The following is a 21985-nucleotide window of genomic DNA, read 5'->3' on the forward strand; positions in this document are numbered from 1 at the left end:
AAAAAAGCCTTGCAGTTTAAGAATGTACCTATATCCAACAGACATTTCTATCAAACTTTAAAAAGCAAGGAAATTGGGCAGCTATAGTGAATGTACCAGGGGAGCAGGAGACCTGACCTCCTCTCTGAGATTGCACTGCCCTACCAATTTGTAAATATGCAGACATAATTTGGGTTGGTCTTTCACAGTTCAATCCATTTCCTGTGTAGCTTGGAAGAATTTGGTAACATATACCTCTGAGCATATGGTGAGTGGTGGCAACACCTGCAATCAGCCCAAATAACAGAAACAAGACGTGCTGTGCTGATCTTGTTTTAGCAAGGAGGAAGCAACAATATTAAGGCAGTTTTAAGATAGTCACTTGAAATATGTTTGATTTAATTTGCAATTTTAGTGAAGCTTCCTTCACTAAAATAAATCATTTAGTAATCATTTTCTTTTGCTTCTGTTTCTGTGAATATGTAAAGTACAACAACACTTTGCATAATTTACACTAAACAACCCCCCGAAACAATTGTGGAATAATGGCACTGACTATTCTGCAGAGTAGTCTCCAGTGGACATGAGGAGTGTCTCAGTTTGCACAAGATAAAACAGTGGGAGGTAAAATATATTCTAGCAATTTTCTAGGTGTGTTCTATGTTTTTAATTGACCATGCCCACCCTTCCTAAAGTGGCGTGATTTAAGCATAGCAGGCTGAAAACATGCATCTTGGGTAGGCTAAGTTTGTTTTTCCTACAGCTAGATTCATTCCTTCAGTAGCAACATATTGTAATCAGTCTGCTTTTACATCATACTGCCGTTTCCGATTCAACTGTTAGTGCACCCAAAATAGAAACAGAAGATAACCTCCAGTTTGTACACAAAAGGCTGTCTTCACCATCATATGACAATGACCAATTAAAAAGCTTTGAAATTAATAATAAATTTGACACAGATTTCTAGGATGAATAAATATGAAATATAATTTTCTAGGTTAGATTCTCTGTAGAAAGAGTAATAACACAGGAAAGAAGCAAAATGAGAAGAACACCAACAAACATACAAAAAAATTGAACACTCCATCTTTGGAGATACAGTCCTGATTGCAGGTGTTGCCACCACTCACCATATGCTCAGAGGCACATGTTACCAAATTATTCCAAGATAAAAAGGAAGTGGATTGGATTGTGAAAGACCAACCCAAATTGTGTTTACATTTTGACAAATTTGTAGAGCAGTACAATATCTCATAGAGAGGTCAGGTCTCCTGCTCCCCTGATTCATTCACTATAGCTGCCCAATTTCCCTACTTTGTAAAGTTTGATAGAAATATCTGTTGGCTACAGGTACGTTCTGAAACCGCAATTTTTTTTTGCCTATTAGTGAATACACTCTCAGAGCCATTTAGGCTTGTTATATTGGTTTTTGAAAACAGCTGCTTAGTTATATTATGGCACTATAAATGTTTTTTTGAAACAGGTTTAAATTTCAGTGCCAATAATCATGAAAGAACTTCATTATGTTGCTGTGAAGAATGTGCATTGCCCACTAGATAATATTATTGACATGGATATGGTATTTAAAAAGTGAGGCATAAATTAATTTCATCACTTTGCCTTTCTGGAGTTTGATTTGTGTATATAAATTTGCATTATAGATCTCACTCTGTTTAATTGCCTTGATCATTCTCATTAAAAAAACCTCTTAATGTCTGTGTTTGCTGAATTTGCAATGAGTAAACTTTCTTTCATTAGCTATTCTCCTGAACATAGCCCTTAATGTCTTTAACAGCAGCTCATGGAAATGCAGCTATTTAATAGCAAAGGTGCTCACCTTAATTGTGCATTTACTCAATGCTTCTGTACCTTCCCTTTAAAACAAGATGTTTTTAAAGACGTTTTGTTTTAATATGTTTTTAAGGATGTTTTATTGTAATATATTTTAAAGTCTGTTTTTATGAAGTTTTAGAAGATTTTTAGTGCTTTTGTTTGCTGTTCTGGGTTCCTCCTGGGAGGAAGGGTGGGATTATTTATTTATTTATTGGATGGGTATACCGCCCCATAGCTGAAGCTCTCTGGATGGTTTACAATTAAAAACATTAAAAAAATATATACAAATTTAAAAACACATTTTTAAAAAGCAATTTAAATTTATATATAAATCTAATTTAAATATAAATCTAATAATAAATAAGTGTCACTGGTAAGACTGCAAGAACTACTTAGATTGTCTCATGTTTCTGAGTACAAAAAACCAATTCTTGTTTTCAACCATTGTTGATACTTGTTGTAAACTGAGGCCACATTCCCATCATATGTTTAAAGCACTAATATCAACATTACATAATACTTGGTGCAGCTCTTAATCAGTTTAATTGCCAGATTAATCAACTAAAGCATGGCGACGGCCAATTGGAACGGGTTGGGTAACATTTTAATCAGAGGCCAGATAGACACTTAAGCAGACAGCTTTGCTTGCTCAACTCTGAAAAACATATCCTCCTTCCTTTTTCCAGGATTTTGTTTATGAGAGAATAAGAGGTCTGGTCTTTTGGCATTAAGGAAGGGAACAGACATGTTGCTGAGCAGGCTAAACTGAGTCAAACCATTTCAACACAGAATGACTTTCCAAGGACTGCTGTGAAGAATTGGCCGTTGTTTCATAGCCACAGAGGACCTGCTGGAAAGGTCAACTCTCTAAAATGTTGCAGAACTTACATTCTGAATCAACATAGCGAGATAAATGGTGCCAGGCTTGTTTCCATGTCCTGAACAGTAGTGTAGTGGTAAATGCAGAAGTGCAGGGTCCCTTTGTCATAGGCATCCTGTGACCCCTCACATTTATGCCCCTTCACTTGCTTGCTTGCTCTCCATTGTCATCTCCTCAGTCCTTCCTGCACACATTTTCTTCCACCATAGCAGATGTCCTTCGGAGCCAATCACCCTGAGAGAGGAGTGTGTTAGTTACTAAAAGAGTAGCTCACTCACCTCCTTTCACTCTGATGGGCTCCAATCAGCAGGAAAGGACAAGGAAGCATGTTAGAAGGTTCTTCTCAGTGGCTAACACACTCACCTTTCATGCTGATTAGCACACAGGGCACTGGAGACATAGGGACCTGGCTGGGACCCTGCTCCCAAAAAAGTAAGAGATCTGAGACCCCCCTGAGACCCTGGACGACTAAATCTTGGGGTTGCCAGGTTCAGGGCCTGAGACTGTTCCTGTATCTTTAGGAGAAGAGAAAGTCAGCCAAGTGCAGGTGTTCTTGCAACCCTGTAATGGGAAAAGCCACAAGGTGGAATTCTCCCTTCCCCCTGCACAGCTTTTAAAGATACAGAAGACTTCTTGGAGGCCGGGCCTGGCAACCAAGAGGTCTTCTGTATCTTTAAAAGTTGTGCAGGGGGAAGGGAGGATTGCAAGAACACCTGCACTTGGCTGACTTTCTCTTCTCTTAAAGATACAGGATCAGTCTCAGGCCCTGAACCTGGCAACCCTAGTACTCATTTCCCTTGGAGTAAGCCCCACTCTTAGCAGAAACCAGTAATGATTTGAAACGAATGCTGATGAAAGTTAAAGAGGAAAGCACAAAAGCAGGACTACAGCTGAACGTCAAAAAGACTAAAGTAATGACAACAGAAGATTTATGTAACTTTACAGTTGACAATGAGGACATTGAACTTGTCAAGGAGAAAAACCACAAGGTGGAATTCTCCCTTCCCCCTGCACAATTTTTAAAGATACAGAAGACCTCTTGGTTGCCAGGCCCAGCCTCCAAGGGGAAGGGAGAATTCCACCTTGTGGTTTTTCCCTTTACAGTGTTGCAAGAACACCTGCACTTGGCTGACTTTCTCTTCTCCTAAAGATACAGGATCAGTCTCAGGCCCTGAGCCTGGCAACCCTACTACACCCTGGTCCTGAACCTGCATTTGTCACTGTACATTACCTGATGGTAACTCCCTTGCCCAAGCTGTTATTGTTCAACACCCTTTGCCAACCTGGTGCTCCTCCCTAGATGTTTTGGATCACAACTCTCATCAGCCCAGCTGCCACATCCGGAAAAGAGGAAGAGAAAGGAACACAAAAGGTTGTGGGCACCTTCCCCATCTGTAAGGAAAAAGGGACCCACATCAGCTACCACCGTGCTCACAGAGAGAAGCTGTGTGCACTTCTCCAGGATAAAAAGGATAGGGGGGGCAATGCTGGCACCCAGGGAAACGTGAGCATGTCTAAGGATGTGCATTAATTGCAGGACAGGACCTATCCCACCCTTCTTCTCAGCAGGAGCCCAGGGCGGCATTAACAAGGATTTCATTCTCAACCCAGCCACAAAGAAAGAGGGAGGGGTGTGGCTGTGACTATCATGAAGGGACCCTGCACTTCTGAATCTGCCAGTGCACTACTGTATCAGACAGCTTCCTATGTACTGCAAAGAGACCTGCAAGTATATTCATTCAGATCTGTTCACTGGAATAATTCCATTATCACTCTTACAAGTTCTCAAAGCAGAGAATAGTATATTAAAGCCTTTTTATATATACTAAACCTCCCGAGAAATACCATGTTGAATTGGCAGCTTTAATTTAAGAGCAGGGGAGAATCCTTTAGGAGCAGGGGAGTGGCTGGTTTCATCCCTCGTCTCCTTTGCCTCTTCCCCTAACCTCTGCATGTTTGGCCAAAGTTGTGAATGGGCTGCACACTGTACATACAGACAGGGGCTGTCCTCATCAACCCCACTCTCCCTTTGACTGGGAAAAACCCATTGCCACAATAAAAACAATCTTTTATGTAGCTGTTTGTTTGCTAGTTTCTGACCTGGGTTGTTTCTCTCTCTCAGAAAATTAAAGAATGCTTTCTTAATCACCTACCCTTTCTAATAGATTAATTGATTACATTTAAATAAAGGTCTCTGTTCTCCAAACCAAAACCTTTCTCATGTGGCCTGTCCCTTGGATGGGAGATCATTGGAGACATAATATGTATTTATAAGCAGAGCTTGGAAAAGTTACATTTTTTGAACTACAACTCCCATCAGCCCCAGCCAGCATGGCAACTGGATTGGGCTGATGGGAGTTGTAGTTCAAAAAAGTAACTTTTCCAAGCTAAGAAGATGCTTTTGGTGAGATGGTAAATGAAGTGTAACATAACAATTCAAGAAAGCAAGCATGCAATTCATTGTAAGAAAGAAAGACCATTAAAAACATTTAATTTCCCATTCCTTCTTACACAGGAGTGGCTGGTACCTATTGTGATTGGTAGAGCAGAAGGCAGGGATCCCAAAGAGTAGGTGAAGCCAGGGCCAATGACAGGCAGAGCCAACTTAGCCTGGGTCTGTCCCTGTTGAGTTCCACAAGGGCAGCACTGAAACTAAGGAGGAGGAAGCTGACAGCCAGGGCCACCCCCTGGATTGGTTGGAAGTATGTAGGAAAGGCAGGCAGTTGGGGGCTGGTTGAGGGCAGACTGAGGGTTGGTGGGGCAGCGCCCCATTTGCCCTCACAGACCGCCCCTGACAGTTCTTACTGTAACATGAGAGATTCCATAATGCCACTTTCAAAAGTGTGCCCCATCATTAATGTCGCCTTCCACCCAGTCAATCAACTGAAACTGTAGTTGATTAATCTAATAATAAATAATAATAAATTTAATTTCTGTGTCGCCTATCTGGCCAATGGCCACTCTAGGCGACATACAACAGTTAAAACATAATATGATAAAATACAATACAATGATACAATATAAAAACAATATAAGAACAATACAGCAGCAGACAATAATATTAAAACAGGGTAGGAGGCATTCCAATCTTAGTAGTTAACCCTCCCTGGAAATCCCAAAGGCCTGTTGAAAGAGCCAGGTCTTTAAGGCTGTACAAAATGTATTTAGGGAAGAGGCATGCCGGAGATCTTGTGGGAGGGAGTTCCAGAGGATGGGGGCCGCCACTGAGAATGCCCTCTCTCTAGTACTCGCCAATCTAGCTGTTTTTGTCGGCCGGATTGAGAGAAGGCCCTGTGTGACTGATCTTGTCGGGCGGCATAATTGGTGGCGTTGAAGGCGCTCCGTAAGATAAACTGGGCCGAGACCGTATAGGGATTTAAAGGTTAATACCAACACCTTGAATTGGGCCCGGAAAACAACTGGAAGCCAGTGTAGATCGAACAACACTGGTGTGATGTGATCCCGGCGGCGACTGTTCATAAGTAGTCGAGCCGCCGCATTTTGTATAAGTTGTAGTTTCCGGACCGTTTTCAAGGGTAACCCCACGTAGAGCGCATTACAGTAATCCAAACGAGAGGTGACCAGGGCGTGTACTACCAGTGGAAGCTGATGAACAGGAAGGTAGGGTTGCAGCCTTCGTATGAGGTGTAGTTGATACCAGGCTGCCCGGCTCACTGCCGAAATCTGAGCCTCCATGGACAGCCTGGAATCAAGTACAACCCCGAGGCTGCGGACCTGGTCCTTCAGGGGTAAACTCACCCCATTGAACTTCAAGTCAACATCTCCCAACCTTCCTTTGTCTCCCACAAGCAGCACCTCAGTCTTATCGGGGTTCAGCTTCAGCTTGTTCCTTCCCATCCATCCACTCACGGATTCCAGGCACTTGGACAAGGTCTCCACAGCCAACTCTGGTGAAGATTTAAACGAGAGATAGAGCTGAGTGTCATCTGCATATTGGTGACACTGCAGCCCAAATCTCCTAATGATTGTCCCTAGCGGCTTCATATAAATGTTAAATAGCATGGGAGAGAGGATAGAGCCCTGTGGCACACCACAATTGAGAGGCCAAGGGTCTGAAACCTCCTCCCCCAATGCTACTTGTTGATACCTATCGGAGAGAAAGGAATGGAACCACTGTAATACAGTACCTCCAATTCCCAATCCCTCCAGGCGATGTAAAAGGATACTGTGGTCGACAGTATCAAAAGCCGCTGAGAGATCGAGGAGGACAAGAAAGGAGAATTCTCCCCTATCTAATGCCCTCCTCAAATCATCTACCAGAGCGACCAAGGCTGTTTCAGTTCCGTGACCAGTCCTGAAACCCGATTGGTATGGATCCAAGTAATCCGTTTCATCCAAGTGTGCTTAATCTATCATTTAAAACAATTGAAGAGTGCAGCCTAGTTTTTAAAAATAATTTCCTTTTGGTTCTGCAGCTGTAATTTGTCACTGTGGGAGTGTTTTGTGTGTGTATGCATATGTGTGTGTGTGTGTCTCAGTATTTTTAGCTGTTGTCTTGGACTAACTGCCTACACCATCATCTTTGCTTCTGTCCAACCTGCCATCCTAAATATAATGAGTTTAGTGGTTTCACCATAGCCTCAAGTGACAAGGAGACTGCTGAATAAACCAGCACACATACTTCTGCTAAATTTGGACTGTAAGGGGGCCCCAGCTCTGTGTTACCATGGAAACAGGAGCCTTCTTTTCTTTAGAAATATTCCCTCTAGGTCTGCTCGAGTGAGGGGGAGAAAAATCCCCCATTCTAGGAGTGCATGTAGTTCCTCCCCTCAGGCTTCTGCCAGCAGATATGGGTGTAAAGGCAACTTTTTTCTTCTTCCTTTATATACCAATGTTGTCACTAAAATGCCAATTCAGAGCAGTGGACATACTGTTTTGCAGCTTTAACTGAGAGCACCTCGTTTAATTATGAGCCGGTGCCCCTCCACTGGAGAGGGAAAAATGAGAGAACTTTCCAAGATAACACCCAAGGGTGAGAGCATCCCTCCTCCACTCTACTGCTCTGGTTCCCCACACTGATCTACAACACTGTGTAGTGCTTAGATTCACTGTGTATCCGGCCCCAAATTCTGTACGAAAGCATGGAGATGGGAGTTAACCCTCACTTTGCAATGTTCTACTCTGGCTGGAAGCTCACTGAGCAACCAGCCCATAGCTAGAGATGGAGGAGAAATATGATTCAGTTTGCATTTGAAGGTGAAGCTACAGAAACTGCACTTTCTGAAACGGTATGTGAACTGAAACACAGCCATCGTTTGAAATTCGCAGTTCTCTGAATTTTGCAATGCAGTTCCCCAGCCCAGTAATATGCACAAAAATGTATATACCAAAGTGTAGATAAAAATGCATAGATTTGTGAAAACGATGTATAAAAATGCATTATATAGAGGAAAATTACATTCAAAATGTGTCTATTAGGCAAATGAATGCATACAAAAATGTGTATAGCAGGACAAATTTACACTAAAATGTTGATGAATTTACATGAGGCCTTTTTTAAAAAATTGCAAACTGATGTGTCAATGAACTGAACTTAAGCCTGGAAAAATGAGAAACTGAAATTGACATGTTTGCTCCTTCCTTCTACAGAGTTCCCCATACTTTCTCTCCAATCATAGCCATTATGTGGAAAAAAGCAAATAGATGCACTTGGGGATACCATTAGGATGAAGTCTAAACCTGCTCCCTGCCTTAGAGAAGCAAACCTGTACCTATCCACATAGCCACTTCATCTGCATAGCCTCATCCTAAGGTCTTGCTCTTGGTCATGCTAGAGTGTGACAGAACATTGGGAAGTGGCTTTGCGATAGATAGAAGCCCTATTTGGATGCTCCATTCCCATGCAATTCCTATTGTTTGATGGTGAAGGGGGGGCATGATTTCTGGCCAGCCTCACTGCCATGCTTCTGGTACCCCAGCCCTTCCACCTTCCACATATTAGAAGGGGAAGTTCTGAAGTACAGAACTACTCGGTACACATAAGCTCCCTGAATGATTTAGAACTCTTCGCAATCAAAGTTCTACATCATGTGGGGAGTCTATAGCAGGGAGTCTGCTTCAGACCTTCCCCTTCCAAAGCATGGAAGGCAGCAGGACTGGTCCACTTGGGACATCAAATGGGGGTGGCTCTGCTCTCCCCCTCGTTGTTGTTGTTATGTGCCTTGAAGTCCATTTCACCTTATGGCGACCCTATGAATCAGTGACCTCCAAGAGCATCTGTCATGAACCACCCTGTTCAGATCTTGTAAGTTCAGGTCTGTGGCTTCCTTTATAGAATCAATCCATCTCTTGTTTGGCCTTCCTGTTTTTCTGCTCCCTTCTGTTTTTCCCAGCATTATTGTCTTTTCTAGGGAATCAGGCCTTCTCATGATGTGTCCAAAGTAGGATAACCTCGGTGTCATCATTTATACGTTCTAGTGACAGTTGTGGTTTAATTTGTTCTATCACCCAATTATTTGTCTTTTTTGCAGTCTGTGGTATGCGCAAAGTTCTCCTCCAACACCACATTTCAAATGAGTTGATTTTTCTCTTATCAGCTTTTTTCACTGTCCAACTTTCACATCCATACATGGAGATCGGGAATATCATGGTCTGAATGATCCTGACTTTAGTGTTCTCCCCTTCATGTGATAGGAATCATGTGGAGGTGGAATGCCTGAATGAAAACAGAGGCCACATCCGCACCTTACATTTCAAGCATGATTGTGTGACACTTTAACAATCATGGCTTCCCCCAAAGTATCCTGGGAACTGTAGTTTGTAAATGCTGCTGAGATTTGTTAGAAGACCCCCTAGCAGTTATGGTTCCCAGAGTATGTTAACAATCAACCCCTCTTGCCAGGGAACGCTGGGAATTGTAGCCCTGTGAAGGGAACAGGGGTCTCCGAACAACTCTTAGCATGTTTCTTTTAAAAAACAACAGTTCCCAGGATTCTTTGGGGAAAGCTGTGACCATTAAAGTGGTAATATATTGCTTAAATGTATGGTGTGGATGTACCCAGATAGATAGATAGATAGATACGTCCTATGCAATGTCACATGAAGTGTAAGAAGGAGGCCTTGGGAGTAAGGGAGGGACGGAGGGGAAAAGTAATCTTACTCCCATCATCACAATCCTCCCTGAAACCAATTGCCTGATGCCTTTTTTCCTGTCACCCCTTTTACTGGAGATTTGACTTCCTCCTTCCGTTGGAATCAAACTCCGGCTGTGAGCAGAGCTTCGGCTGTGTTACTGCCGCTTACCACTCTGCGCCACTCAGAGTAGACCCATTGAAATTCATGGAAATGACTAACAAGTTCATTATTATTATTATTATTATTATTTATTAAATTTATATCCCACCCTTCCTACCAGAAGGAGCCCAGGGCGGCAAACACAAACACTAAAAACGCTCTAATGTATCTTAAAAACAGATTTTAAAATATATTAAACAAAACATCTTTTTTTAAAAAAGCTTTGAAAACATCTTAAAAAGCAATTCCTGCACAGACGCAGACTGGGATAAGGTCTCTTAAATCAATTTAAATGGGTCTACTCAAAGCAATCCGTGAACTGAAAATTAAAGCAAGGCTGCAGTCTAGACTATGCATACTTGAAAATTAACCCCATCAAAATCAATACCTTCTGCAGAGCTTGGAAAAGTTACTTTTTTGAACTACAACTCCCATCAGCCCCAGCCAGCATGGCCACTGGATTGGGCTGATGGGAGTTGTAGTTCAAAAACGTAACTTTTCCAAGCTCTGCTTCTGAGGAACTATGCTTGAAAATGGAAATGGACTGCCTTCAAGTTGATCCCGACTTATGGCGACCCTATGAATAGGGTGTTCATGGTAAGCGGTATTCAGAGGGGGTTTCCCATGGCCTCCCTCTGAGGCTAGTCCTCCCCAGCTGGCTAGGGCCTGCTCAGCTTGCCACAGCTGCACAAGCCAGCCCCTTCCTAGTCTGCAACTGCCAGCTGGGGGGCAACTGGGCTCCTTGGGACTATGCAGCTTGCCCACGGCTGCACAGGTGGCAGGGCACATCACCCCTGAGCCACTCACTGTGGGGGTGATCTTTAGCTGGCCCTTGATGCCCAGGAGACATGAGCGGGGATTTGAACTCAACTCTGGACTCCCAGCCAGGCTCTCCTCCCCACTGTGCTATATGCTTACATTTGTTTATTAAATAAACAAGTCTCTTCATAGCGCTTTACAAGCACATATCAGTATGCAATACAATGCGCTTTTAAAACCTTATAAAACAATATTACAAACAGATTGCTCTTGTGCTCAGGTCCTACTTGTGGGCTTCCCACGGGCATCTGGCTGGCCAGTGTGAGACCAGGATGCTGGACTAGATGGGCCTTTGGCCTGATCTCCAGGCTGTTTTTATATTCTTATGGTCTTAGTACTATAAGCTTAAGAAGAAGCAGCCAAGATTATGCTGGTGAAATATAAAAATTACCCAAATCAGACCAAAATAGTAATTATTCAGCTCAAATCTCATTAATTACTAAATGCCATTGTGAAGAGACAAGTCTCAAGTCTTTTCAAAACCCACAAGGGATGGGATGGGGCATCCTGACATCCTGAATTGCGTTCCACAGATGCGGATCCACCACTTGTTGTCATCCATCTCACCCCCTTCCATAGGGCCCATGCAGGCAAGCTGGCGTGGATACAGGCAGTTCTTCAAATAACCCAGTCTCAAGCCATTTAGCATGTTAAAGGTCTTCTCGGTCACTCTACATTTGGCATGGAAAGGGACTGGTACAGTGTAGGTATAATTGGTAATGGACAACGTGGTGGGGTTATGGCCCTCACCTGACCTCCCATCAGTTGTGTTGCTGCTGCTTACTGGGAGGCAGAGGGGGAGTGGCACAGTGGATTGGCTCCTCCAGTGTGTTCGCGCTGTGCTGACCTCATTGCTGACCCACCCCTCTACCTCCCAGTAAGCAGTAGCAATGTGACTGACTAGAAGTTAGTCTATCTGCTATTGGTTGTAATGGGACACCTTGTATGCCCAGTCGATCAGTGCGCTCTGCAGGTGAGACTCTCCTGCAGATTTCATCTTATCAGGAGATCTGTTCTGCACAATATAAAACCAGTGCTTTAGTATTCTTGTGGCATCTACCCTTTGGAATTCACTCCCTTGAAACATTAGACAGGCACCATCTCTCTTGTCTTTTCAGCACCTACTGAAGACCTTGCTTTTCCAACAAGCCTTTTAAGAAGAGACCTTTATCCAAGCCTGCATCTAAATTGGGTTGAAAATTTTTTTTGGTTGTTTGTTTTATCACTTGTTGTTTGTTGCCCTGGGCTTCTTTTGGGAGGAAGGGTGGGATATTTATTAGTATTAATATTAGTAGTGTTCTGACCACCTGGCTCCAACCAATAACCAGGTAGCCACATCTTGTAGTAGTTGACATTTCCAGAAGTTCAGGTTAAGAGCATTTATTTGAAGAATGCCAAGATTTCTTTTTCAGAAATCCAACGTAGAAACCAACACCCACCCCAAGAAATGATCTCTCCTCCTTCTGTGCGCCCACCCTACTTTTTTCTGGTGTTTCCACTGGCCTTAACAGGTAGACAAGTTTCAAACAGTTAGTTCAGGCCACAAAGTTCACAGGAGGTGCCATTTTTATAAAATTACCGGGAGAGAAATGTCACTTTGACTTTTCATTCTAGGCAGGTGTGTCAGTGTCACTAACCAAGCCCAGCAGCTGTGAACTCTAAAACCAAATAAGGCATTGTAATAGCAGATTCCGCCCATTTTCCCAACATCAACTTTCAACATTGCCACAGTTGTTTAAAGTCTCATGTATATCCAATTGCCTTTTGAAATTAATTTCAGGGATATTAACTTCCACGAAGCATATCATTTAGTTCTTGATTCAAGGGACGTTCATGTCACCACTAATTACCTGACTAGAGAAGGCTGTATTGGGATTTCATAAAACTGTGGGAAATACATCAAAGCTTTCAAGAATTCAAGATGCATGGATTATTCAGTACATAATCTCCCAGATTTTGAATATTCCCACTCGGTTAGAGTGATCGTTATTTCAACTGAAGAGACACACACATTCCAGCTGTCTCTATTCAGCAAGGGCAGTCCCTGTTTTGTAGTACTTGTCCCTAATAAATCACTGTCCTTGTTTGCTCCTCCCCATTTATTTATTTATGCTTTTGGGAGATGGCTTGTTAAAAAGATTTGTTAACTAATCCTAAGGGTCTGCACCTGAAACAACTCCACACTCCTTTCCCATTTACCCCTGCTTACACTTCCCTCTCCATGGTGTTGAATTTTAGATTGTCAGAGTGTTTGTATCAAATCCTGCATGAGCAGAGTTCTGCTGAGACCATGGGCCTTCCCCTTCCTCTCCTATCCCCACACACACCCATAATCTTCTCTGGAGGGTCCCTCAGCCCTCTGGAGCAGTTTTTAGGGGGGGGCTGCAGGGGAGAGGAAGGAGAAGGTCCATTGTGGAAGAAGAGGGTCTGCTGTGCACGTGGATGAGCAGTGTTGAATACAACCCTAAACTCTTTGCCTCGTTCCTGAGGAAGTTTTGAAGAAAATATATATATACACTATGATGCCCCCCCCAAGGGCCAGGGCATCATGAGGCACCTAGAGCCAGTGTGGTGTAGTGGTTAAGGTGTTGGACTGTGACCTGGGACACCAGGGTTCGAATCCCCACATAGCCATGAAACTCACTGGGTGACCTTGGGCCAGTCACTGCCTCTCAGCCTCATGGAAACCCTATTCGTAGGGTCGCCATGAGTCAGAATTGACTTGAAGGCAGTACATACAGACAGGAATGGAAAGACCTATCAATTTCAGTGCTCTTTCTCATTTTTCCAATCTTAAATTCAGTTTTTCACATTTCTGCAGCAATTTGCTTTAAAAAAAAGTCCTCATGAAAATTATCCAAAATATTAGTGTGAATTTCTCCTAATAAACACATTTTTGTACATAGTTTTGACTAACGTACAAATTTGTGCAAGCTATTTCTTATCATATAATGCATGTTTGTATGTTGTTTTCACTCATCTGTTCATTTTTATGCACGCTTTCCTGTAACATATGCATTTTTGTAAAGATTATTTGGTTGGCGAACTGCATTGCACAATTTGAACAGATGAGAATTTCAAAGGTTGGCTGTGTTTCAGTTCTCATGTTGTTTCAGCATGTGTGAATTTGATAGATTCAGCTTGAAATGTGAACTGAATCAAATTTTTCACCCATTCCTAGCACTGTATGGGAATGTAGTGGCCTGCTAGGTTACCATAACAGGATTATTGCTGCCTGCAGTGGTGGCCAAACTGCATATAAAGAAAGGGGCCCACTGTCATTGCCTCTTCCCCTGGCAACCCCCCAACCCATGCAAATTTTGAGATTTTATTCCCATCTTCACCCCGATGAAAATATTTTTCTTCTCTCTCCATTTTGCCCTAATATCTCCCATTTTTTAAAAAAAATTCTGAAGCAGAACATTCTGCTCAGCTCTCGATTGCAGATATGTCTTGACTGTTTATTATCTTTATTTTCAAAATGTGTATCCTGCTGTTCTCGTACAAGGCACTCATTCCAAACAGATTGCATTTTCCTTCCATCAGTGCAGTGCTATGTATACCAGCATCTTCTGGAGCTTTAAAGACTAACAGATTGATTGTGACATAAGCTTCCATTTACTGGCAGTAGTGCAGTGGCAAATTCAGAAGTGCAGGGTCCCTTCATGACAGTCACAGACCCATCATGCCCTCCATTTATGCTGCTGATTTGAGAATGAGATTCTTATTAATGCCTTCTCTCATAACAACAGATGTCCCTAGAATCCAATAAGCATGAAAGGGAAGACTGAAAAGAGTCTTCTCAGTGGCTGACCCACCTCCTTTCATTCTGATTGGCTCCAAACATCAGGAAAGGACAAGGAAGCATGTTAGAAGACACTTTTCAGTGGCTGACACACTCCCTTTTCTTGCTGATTGGCTCATAGGATGTTGGAGATGTAGGGACACTGCTCCCAAAAAGTTAAGGGGTCTAAGACCCCCCCAAGACCCTGGACGACTACACCACTGTTAACTGGAGACCACAGATCTAAGTGGTGAGATGTAAGGGGAGAGGTAACTTCTCTGTTGTGAAGAATGGTGACTTTCAGGGCAGCAGCAGAGTGTTCTGCGTGCGTGAAAGACAAATTTGGTGATTCTTGATTGAGCGAAACATAGAAAGATAGAAAGAATGCAGAGAGATGAACTGTATCAGACTAGTGGGGTGTTTCCTGCATCCCCAGCCTTGAGATTCCTGGGTGCCCCCAGGGTTACAAGGACATGATCATAACTCTGGCTTGATGTTTCTTCTTTACAAAGAGCATGAACTCCTACGCTAGAAGCAATAGTAATGGGCCACCTGTTCCTGCTGTGTCTCCACGCACCCCCCTCCCCGAATCTGTCTCTTCAAAATCATCAGTAAATAGCTTAATGCTCTTTGGAGTCTGCTCTTTTGGTGCCTTTGATACGCCCACTTGCAAAGGTTTTTTTTCCGTTTGTTTCTTGTTGTTTTTTTAAAAAAAACAAAGATCTCCAAGAACAGCTGGTCCTTTTGTTTCCTATCTTCCATGGAACAAAAATATTTTGATTTGTTGTTTGCAAAGACGTACAGCAGTTTGTCCTTCTGCATCTCAGCCTGCTCCCTAAGTACCCGTTGCCAGAGATGGTGTTCCTTGAATTCTTTGAGCTCGTCTTCTCAGTTCTCGGTGCAAGCAGTACCAGACTGCTAGCCTGTCACAACCTTCTGGTTCACTTTCAGAATTGTCTTTTTGCCACTAGGATTGCCAAGTCATAATTTCTGAAAGGAGATAAGTGACATTCCGATTTTAGATGAATCAACTAAAACTTTTGATTAAGTTGCTGTCTCTTGAGACAGCTGAGGTCCCTGGTAAGTTCTGGAAGGACTGGGACCCCCTGCTTGACCCTGAATCCAGAGAGAGATGGCACTTAATCTTGCAGCCTCTTGCATCAGCTCCTAGCTGGATCAGGGGTATAAAAGCCTGGCAGCCCTTGGGTGGTGGGTCTGCTGCCACCGGAGTTGCCACCAAAGGGGCAACACCAAAGAGGATTGTCCCTTAGGGAGTCCTACCCCCTTTTTATTTATTTTTTACCAATCTATAGGAGGTTTGTAATGGGGAGAGTATAAGGCGTATGTGTGGTTCCTGTGCAGGGTGAGAGTTTGTGCAGTGAACTGTATGATAGGAGAAGGTTGGTGGATGCCTTCAGACTGATAGTACAGCTGGCATATGGCTGACCTTCCCTGGGCATGAAATGGAGGTAGATGTGCCCTGTGTGAAAGGTATTGGGTGGGTCTGGTGTAGTCCTAGTAATACTATTCCCAGTTCTTTCAGATGTGTACTGGGATAACTGGTTCTGGTTTGGTAGTGGGCTGTTGTTGTTGCTTATATCATGTGTTTAGGAAGAGTCTTGGGAAGGAGGCACATGGGTGATGCCACCCAGTTTCCGTTATCATGAGTAGAGGGAGCTATAGCCATGAGGAGGTTATAAGTTACCATGGAAGACAAGGTCAAAGCTGCCTACGCCTTGTTCCTTGCTCCCACTCTTCCCATGAACAGTGTCCTGGTTGCTCATCTGCTATGCCTGCTGTTGTTTAATGCCTGATCGGTACACAATAAGACCACACTCCTCCATGATTTGATCATGGATGAGGGTGCCAATCCGGTGTGCATTACCAAGACCTGGGTGGGTGAGCTGGGAGGAGTTGATCTGACCCAGTTTTGCCCATCTGGATACTCAGTGCAACACCAGCGCAGATTGCAGGGATAGGAAGGAGGTGTTGTAGTGGTTCACAGAACTTCCATCTCTGTCACTAGGAAACCACTCTGTCTTGGAGCTGGCAGTGAGGGCTTATACTTGGTGTCGGGCTAAGGAGACAGTAAACTAGGGTTGCTGCTGATGTACCATCCACCCTGCTACCCAGCAGCTTCTCTGACTGAGCTGGCGGAGGCCATCTTGGCTTTGGTATTGGAGGAACCCAGCTAGTCCTAGGTGATTTTAGCATCCATGCTTAGGCTGCCCCTAGTGTTCTGGCTCAGGTCTTCATGGCCTCCATGACGACAATGGGACTGTCTCAAGTTGTCACCAGTCAGACACATAAGGCAGGGCACACCCTTGGTTTGTTTTTTTCTTGAGATGGTGGCAGGGGTGGTCCACTGGATTCCTGAATGCCCTGGGAGAGCTTCCAGGAGATGGAGGAGGTGACTGTTGAAGCCCTTGTCATGCTGTGAACCAATGAGATGCACGGAGCTCTTGACGCAGTAGCCCCTGAGCACCCTCTTTGACATTGTGAAGCCTGGTTTGCACCTTGGTACACCAGTGAACTAAGGGTAATAAAACAGGCTGGACAACGGCTAGAGTGTAAGTGGAGAACGATGTGCTGTTAGGCTGACCAGGCATGAGTAAAACAACATAACTGTGCCTACTGTGTGGCAGGCACGCTTCTTTGCCTCCATCACATCCTCAAGTAGCCATCCAGTGGAGCTTTTTCATATTGTCCGGGTCTGTTAACATCAGCTCCAGGAAATTGAATTTTTGGACCTTTTGGAAGCCCACCATTAATTGTTTGCAAGGCAGTTTGAAGGTAAAGTTGCTCACTTCCATAGCAATCTTGATGCCCCATCTGTATGTACTATAGTCCCCAGAGAGGTGTCCTGTGCAACATCTGCTGCAACTTCATGGGATCAGTTTCAGCTGATGCGGCCTGATGATGTGGACAAGGTGCTTCTGATGATGTGGCCAGCAATGTGTCCTCTCAACTGTTTCCCTTCTTGGCTTATTAAAGCTTGCCAAGGGGGTCTGACCAAGTGGATCTGGGGTGTGGTCAATGTGTCTTTGCGGGAGGGAGTGGTCCCATCTGCCCTCAAAGAGACGGTGATCTGACTGCTCCTGAACAGCTCACCCTGGACCCTTTGGTTTGTGACAACTACCACCTGGTCAAAAATACCCCCTTTTTAGGGAAGGTGATTGAGAAGGCTGTGGTGCTTGTACACTTGTATGTGTGAATCCTTGCATACATGTCCACCCACCAGAGACTCGAAACGCACCCTGAGCGCGCAGTGAAATCTTTAGATGGAACTAACCAGCATGTTGCTCTTACATGTGTATACCCATCCCTATCATGCTCCAAAGAGAACACAAAGGGTAAAATAAAGGTTGCTTTATTGAAAGGGGAAAGAAAAAAGCATGTGTTTGCAATTACAATTGTGATTACAGGCAGTGTTACCTAACATCAGCTAAGAGCTAAGGCAGATTAAGAAAAACCTTATCCTAAGCATTTCGAAGTTCAGAGCTTGTTAAAGTTACTTTTTAAAACTACAACTTCCATCAGCCCCAGCCAGCATGGCCACTGGATTGGGCTGATGGGAGTTGTAGTTCAAAAAAGTAACTTTTCCAAGCTCTGTCCAAGTTCATACATAAACTCACACTCAGAACGAAAGAGATAGAGTTATACCTTTCCTGAAGAATATCACAGCTCAAAGGCAGGCATGTTGTTGTTATATGCCTTCAAGTCAATTACGACGTATGGTGACCCTAGGAATCAGCGACCTTCAATAGCAAAGTCAGGCATAAGATTTCTGTTTCTAGCCCAAGAGCCAAAGCTCCACCCTTAGTGTAACCAGCAGCTAGCTAGCAAGAGATCTCACCCTTCCTGCATTGTGATATTCCTAGCGTGCAATGTGAAGTATTCAGGAAGTTGTGGGAGCCCTGAGAAGGTGCTGTAGAATCCCACAAAAACCTTGATCTTAAATGTAATTCTAAATTACGTTGTGTAACATGTAAAATGGGAGGGAGAATGTTGATGCTACAAGTGAAGAACAATGGGAAACTTTGGAGTTGCAGATAAGGGTCTGGCTCTACCAGATGCATTTACTGATAAGACTCACCATATACTCAGAGGCACACACTACCAGATTCTTCCAAGCTACACAGCAAGTGGATTGGACTGTGAAGACCAACCCAAATTGTGTTTGCATTTTGACAAATTTGTAGGGCAGTACAATATCTCAGAGAGGAGGTCAGGTCTCCTGCTCCCCTGGTGCGTTCACTATAGCTGCCCAATTTCCCTGCTTTTTAAAGTTTGATAGAAATATTTGTGGGCTATAGGTACGTTCTTAAGCTGCAGAGCAGGTAGGGCTGGGGATGTTCCATGTCTGAAATCTTGAGAGCTGCTGCCAGTGAGTGTAGACAATAGTGAGCTAGATAGACCAATGTGTCTGACTCAGAATAAAGCAGCTTCCTATGTACACCATATTGTCTTTCAATCTGTGATGGTTATACAAGCAGCGACACATCGCTAGCGGTTTGAAACCATGCTGTTTGTTTTATAGAGTGTAATGTTACATTTGATGCTTTGCAGTATCATTATGAAAACATCAATATCATTGCGCTGATGCATTTGCTATGATCTTCTTACCGAGCGCACACTGATTCTGGATAGCCTTTTTCAGCAGAATCCAGCTGCTTGAATTGCAAGAACTGATACTTGATGGGAGCAATTAGTCCAGGTATGAAGCAGCTTTAGCCCTCCAGATGTTGCTTTGGCCATGCTTGCTAGGGCTCATGGAAACTATAGTTCAGCAACATCTGGAAGGCCAACGGTTAACATAAGAACAGCCTGCTGAAGGATCAAGTCAAAGGCCCATCTAGTCTAGCGTCCTATTCTTACAGTGGCCAACCAGATGCCCATGGGAAGCCCGCAAGCAGGACCTGAGCACAACAGCACTCTCACTTCCTGCAGTTTCCAGCAACTAGTATTCTGAAGCATGTTGCCTGCTTTATGCTGTAGGAAGCTTAATGCCAGGAGTGCCTCATTGGGTGAATCACATAACTTGAAGTCCCTTCGGGAAGAACCTTCCAAATCTGGCTTGACCCCACCCACTCAGGCTGGCCATTGGCTCCTCCTGGACGGGAAGGAGTATATAAGGACTTCCTTTCCCAGTTGGGCCTTGCTTGAGCGGAAGAAAAATGGAAGACATCGGAAAAAGCCAATGTGGCTACACGGAAGACTGGTGGAGGAGGTAAAAGTAAAAAAGAGCATGTATAAAGAATGGAAGGAAGGACACATCACCAAGGAAGAGTACCGACGAGCGGCTCGGGCTTGCAGGAATAGTGTAAGGAAAGCTAAAACCCAGAATGAGCTGAGGCTGGCGAGGGAAGCGAGGAACAACAAAAAGGGGTTTTTCAGATATGTTCGAAGCAAGAGAAAGACCAAGGAAATGGTGGGACTACTGCTCAATGAGGATGGCAAAATGTTGACAGATAACGAGGAAAAAGCAGAACTGCTCAACACCTATTTTGCCTCCGTTTTCTCCCCAAAAGGGAACAGTGTGCAACCTTGCATCAGTAGCAATCTCAGTAAGGGGTCGGGACTGCAGTTCGAGATTGATAAAGAGATAGTCAGGAAATACCTAGTTAACCTAAATGAGTTCAAATCTCCAGGGCCTGATGAACTGCATTCCAGAGTATTGAAGGAACTTGCGGATGTACTCTCGGAACCTCTTGCCATCATCTTTGAGAAATCCTGGAGAACGGGAGAGGTGCCGGAGGATTGGAGACGGGCAAACGTCGTCCCGCTCTTTAAAAAGGGTAAAAAAGAAGATCCGGGGAATTACAGGCTGGTCAGTCTAACTTCAATACCGGGAAAGATATTAGAACGGATAATAAAAGAGTCCATTGGCAACTATCTAGATGACAATGCTGTGATTAGAAGGAGCCAGCATGGGTTTGTCAATAAAAAATCCTGTCAAACTAATCTCATCTCTTTTTTTGATTGGGTCACTAGCTTAGTAGATGGTGGAAATGCTGTAGATGTCATCTATCTAGATTTCAGCAAGGCGTTTGACAAAGTCCCCCACGACCTTTTGATTAGCAAACTCGTCAAATGCGGACTAGATGGAAATACTGTCAGGTGGATTCACAACTGGTTGGAAAACCGTACTCAAAGAGTGGTCGTCGGTGGCTCTGCTTCGGACTGGAAGGAGGTCTTGAGTGGAGTGCCACAGGGTTCTGTCCTGGGGCCGATACTCTTCAACATTTTTATCAATGACTTAGATGATGGGGTGGAGGGAAGCCTTATGAAGTTTGCGGATGATACAAAACTGGGAGGGATAGCTAACACAATGGAAGACAGGAATAAAATCCAAAGGGACCTGGATAGACTAGAAAATTGGGCTGAAATTAATAAAATGACATTCAATAAAGACAAATGCAGCATTCTGCATTTAGGCCAGAAAAACAAAATGCACGGGTACAGGATGGGAAATACCCGGCTTAGCAGTAGTGCGTGTGAGAAGGACCTTGGAATTGTAGTGGATCGCAAGTTGAACATGACCCAGCAGTGTGATGCTGTGGCAAAAAAGGCAAATGTGGTTTTCGGGTGCATAAACAGAGCTATAGTTTCCAGGTCGAGGGAAGTAATAGTCCCACTATATTCTGCATTGGTCAGGCCTCATCTGGAATACTGCGTTCAGTTCTGGGCGCCTCATTTTAAGAAAGATATAGACAAGTTAGAGCGGGTTCAGAAGAGGGCGACAAGGATGATAGCCGGTATGGAGAACAAGTCTTATGAGGAAAGGTTGAAGGAACTTGGCATGTTCAGTCTGGTGAAGAGAAGGCTGAGGGGTGACATGATTGCACTCTTTAAGTACCTGAAGGGCTGTCACATAGAGGAGGGTACAGATTTGTTCTCTGCTGCCCCAGAGGGTAGGACTAGGTCTAATGGTTTTAAGTTGCAGGAGCATAGCTTCAGATTGGACATTAGAAGGAACTTCTTGACAGTAAGGGCAGTTCGGCAATGGAACCGACTGCCTAGGGAGGTGGTGGGATCCCGTTTGCTGGATGTCTTCAAGCAGAGGCTGGACAGCTATCTGCGGGAGATGCTCTAGCTGTGGATTTCCTGCTGTGAGCAAGGGGTTGGACTCGATGGCCTACAAGGCCCCTTCCAACTCTATGATTATATGATTCTATGAGCAAGAAGATCTCTTTGAGCAACAATATGTCTTGCATTTCTTCTCTTGCTCCTTACTCCTGACTTCTGGCTTGTTCTCCAGTCCTGCTCTCTGGTTTGCCCTCTGATATCTCTATATTCTTGCTTTGTTTTCCACCCTGGCTTTCCGGTTGCCCTTGGATCCTGGTCGCACTTGTTTTGTGGCTCCCAGCTCCTGACTATCTCCAGACTGTAGCCCACGGGTGGGGGATGAGTAGCCCTTCATGTACCTTTGTAAT

At 44.0% G+C, this 21985-nt stretch overlaps 1 protein-coding gene across 8 annotated transcripts in view; it reads left to right on the plus strand.

Moving 5' to 3' along the window:
- DLG2 (discs large MAGUK scaffold protein 2) overlaps positions 1 to 21985 on the plus strand; it is a 1398326-nt gene that overhangs the window by 497984 nt on the left and 878357 nt on the right. The gene's annotated exons all lie outside the window — the stretch shown is intronic.

The sequence above is a fragment of the Rhineura floridana genome, chromosome 5, assembly GCF_030035675.1.
Source record: "Rhineura floridana isolate rRhiFlo1 chromosome 5, rRhiFlo1.hap2, whole genome shotgun sequence".
Taxonomy (NCBI): domain Eukaryota; kingdom Metazoa; phylum Chordata; class Lepidosauria; order Squamata; family Rhineuridae; genus Rhineura; species Rhineura floridana.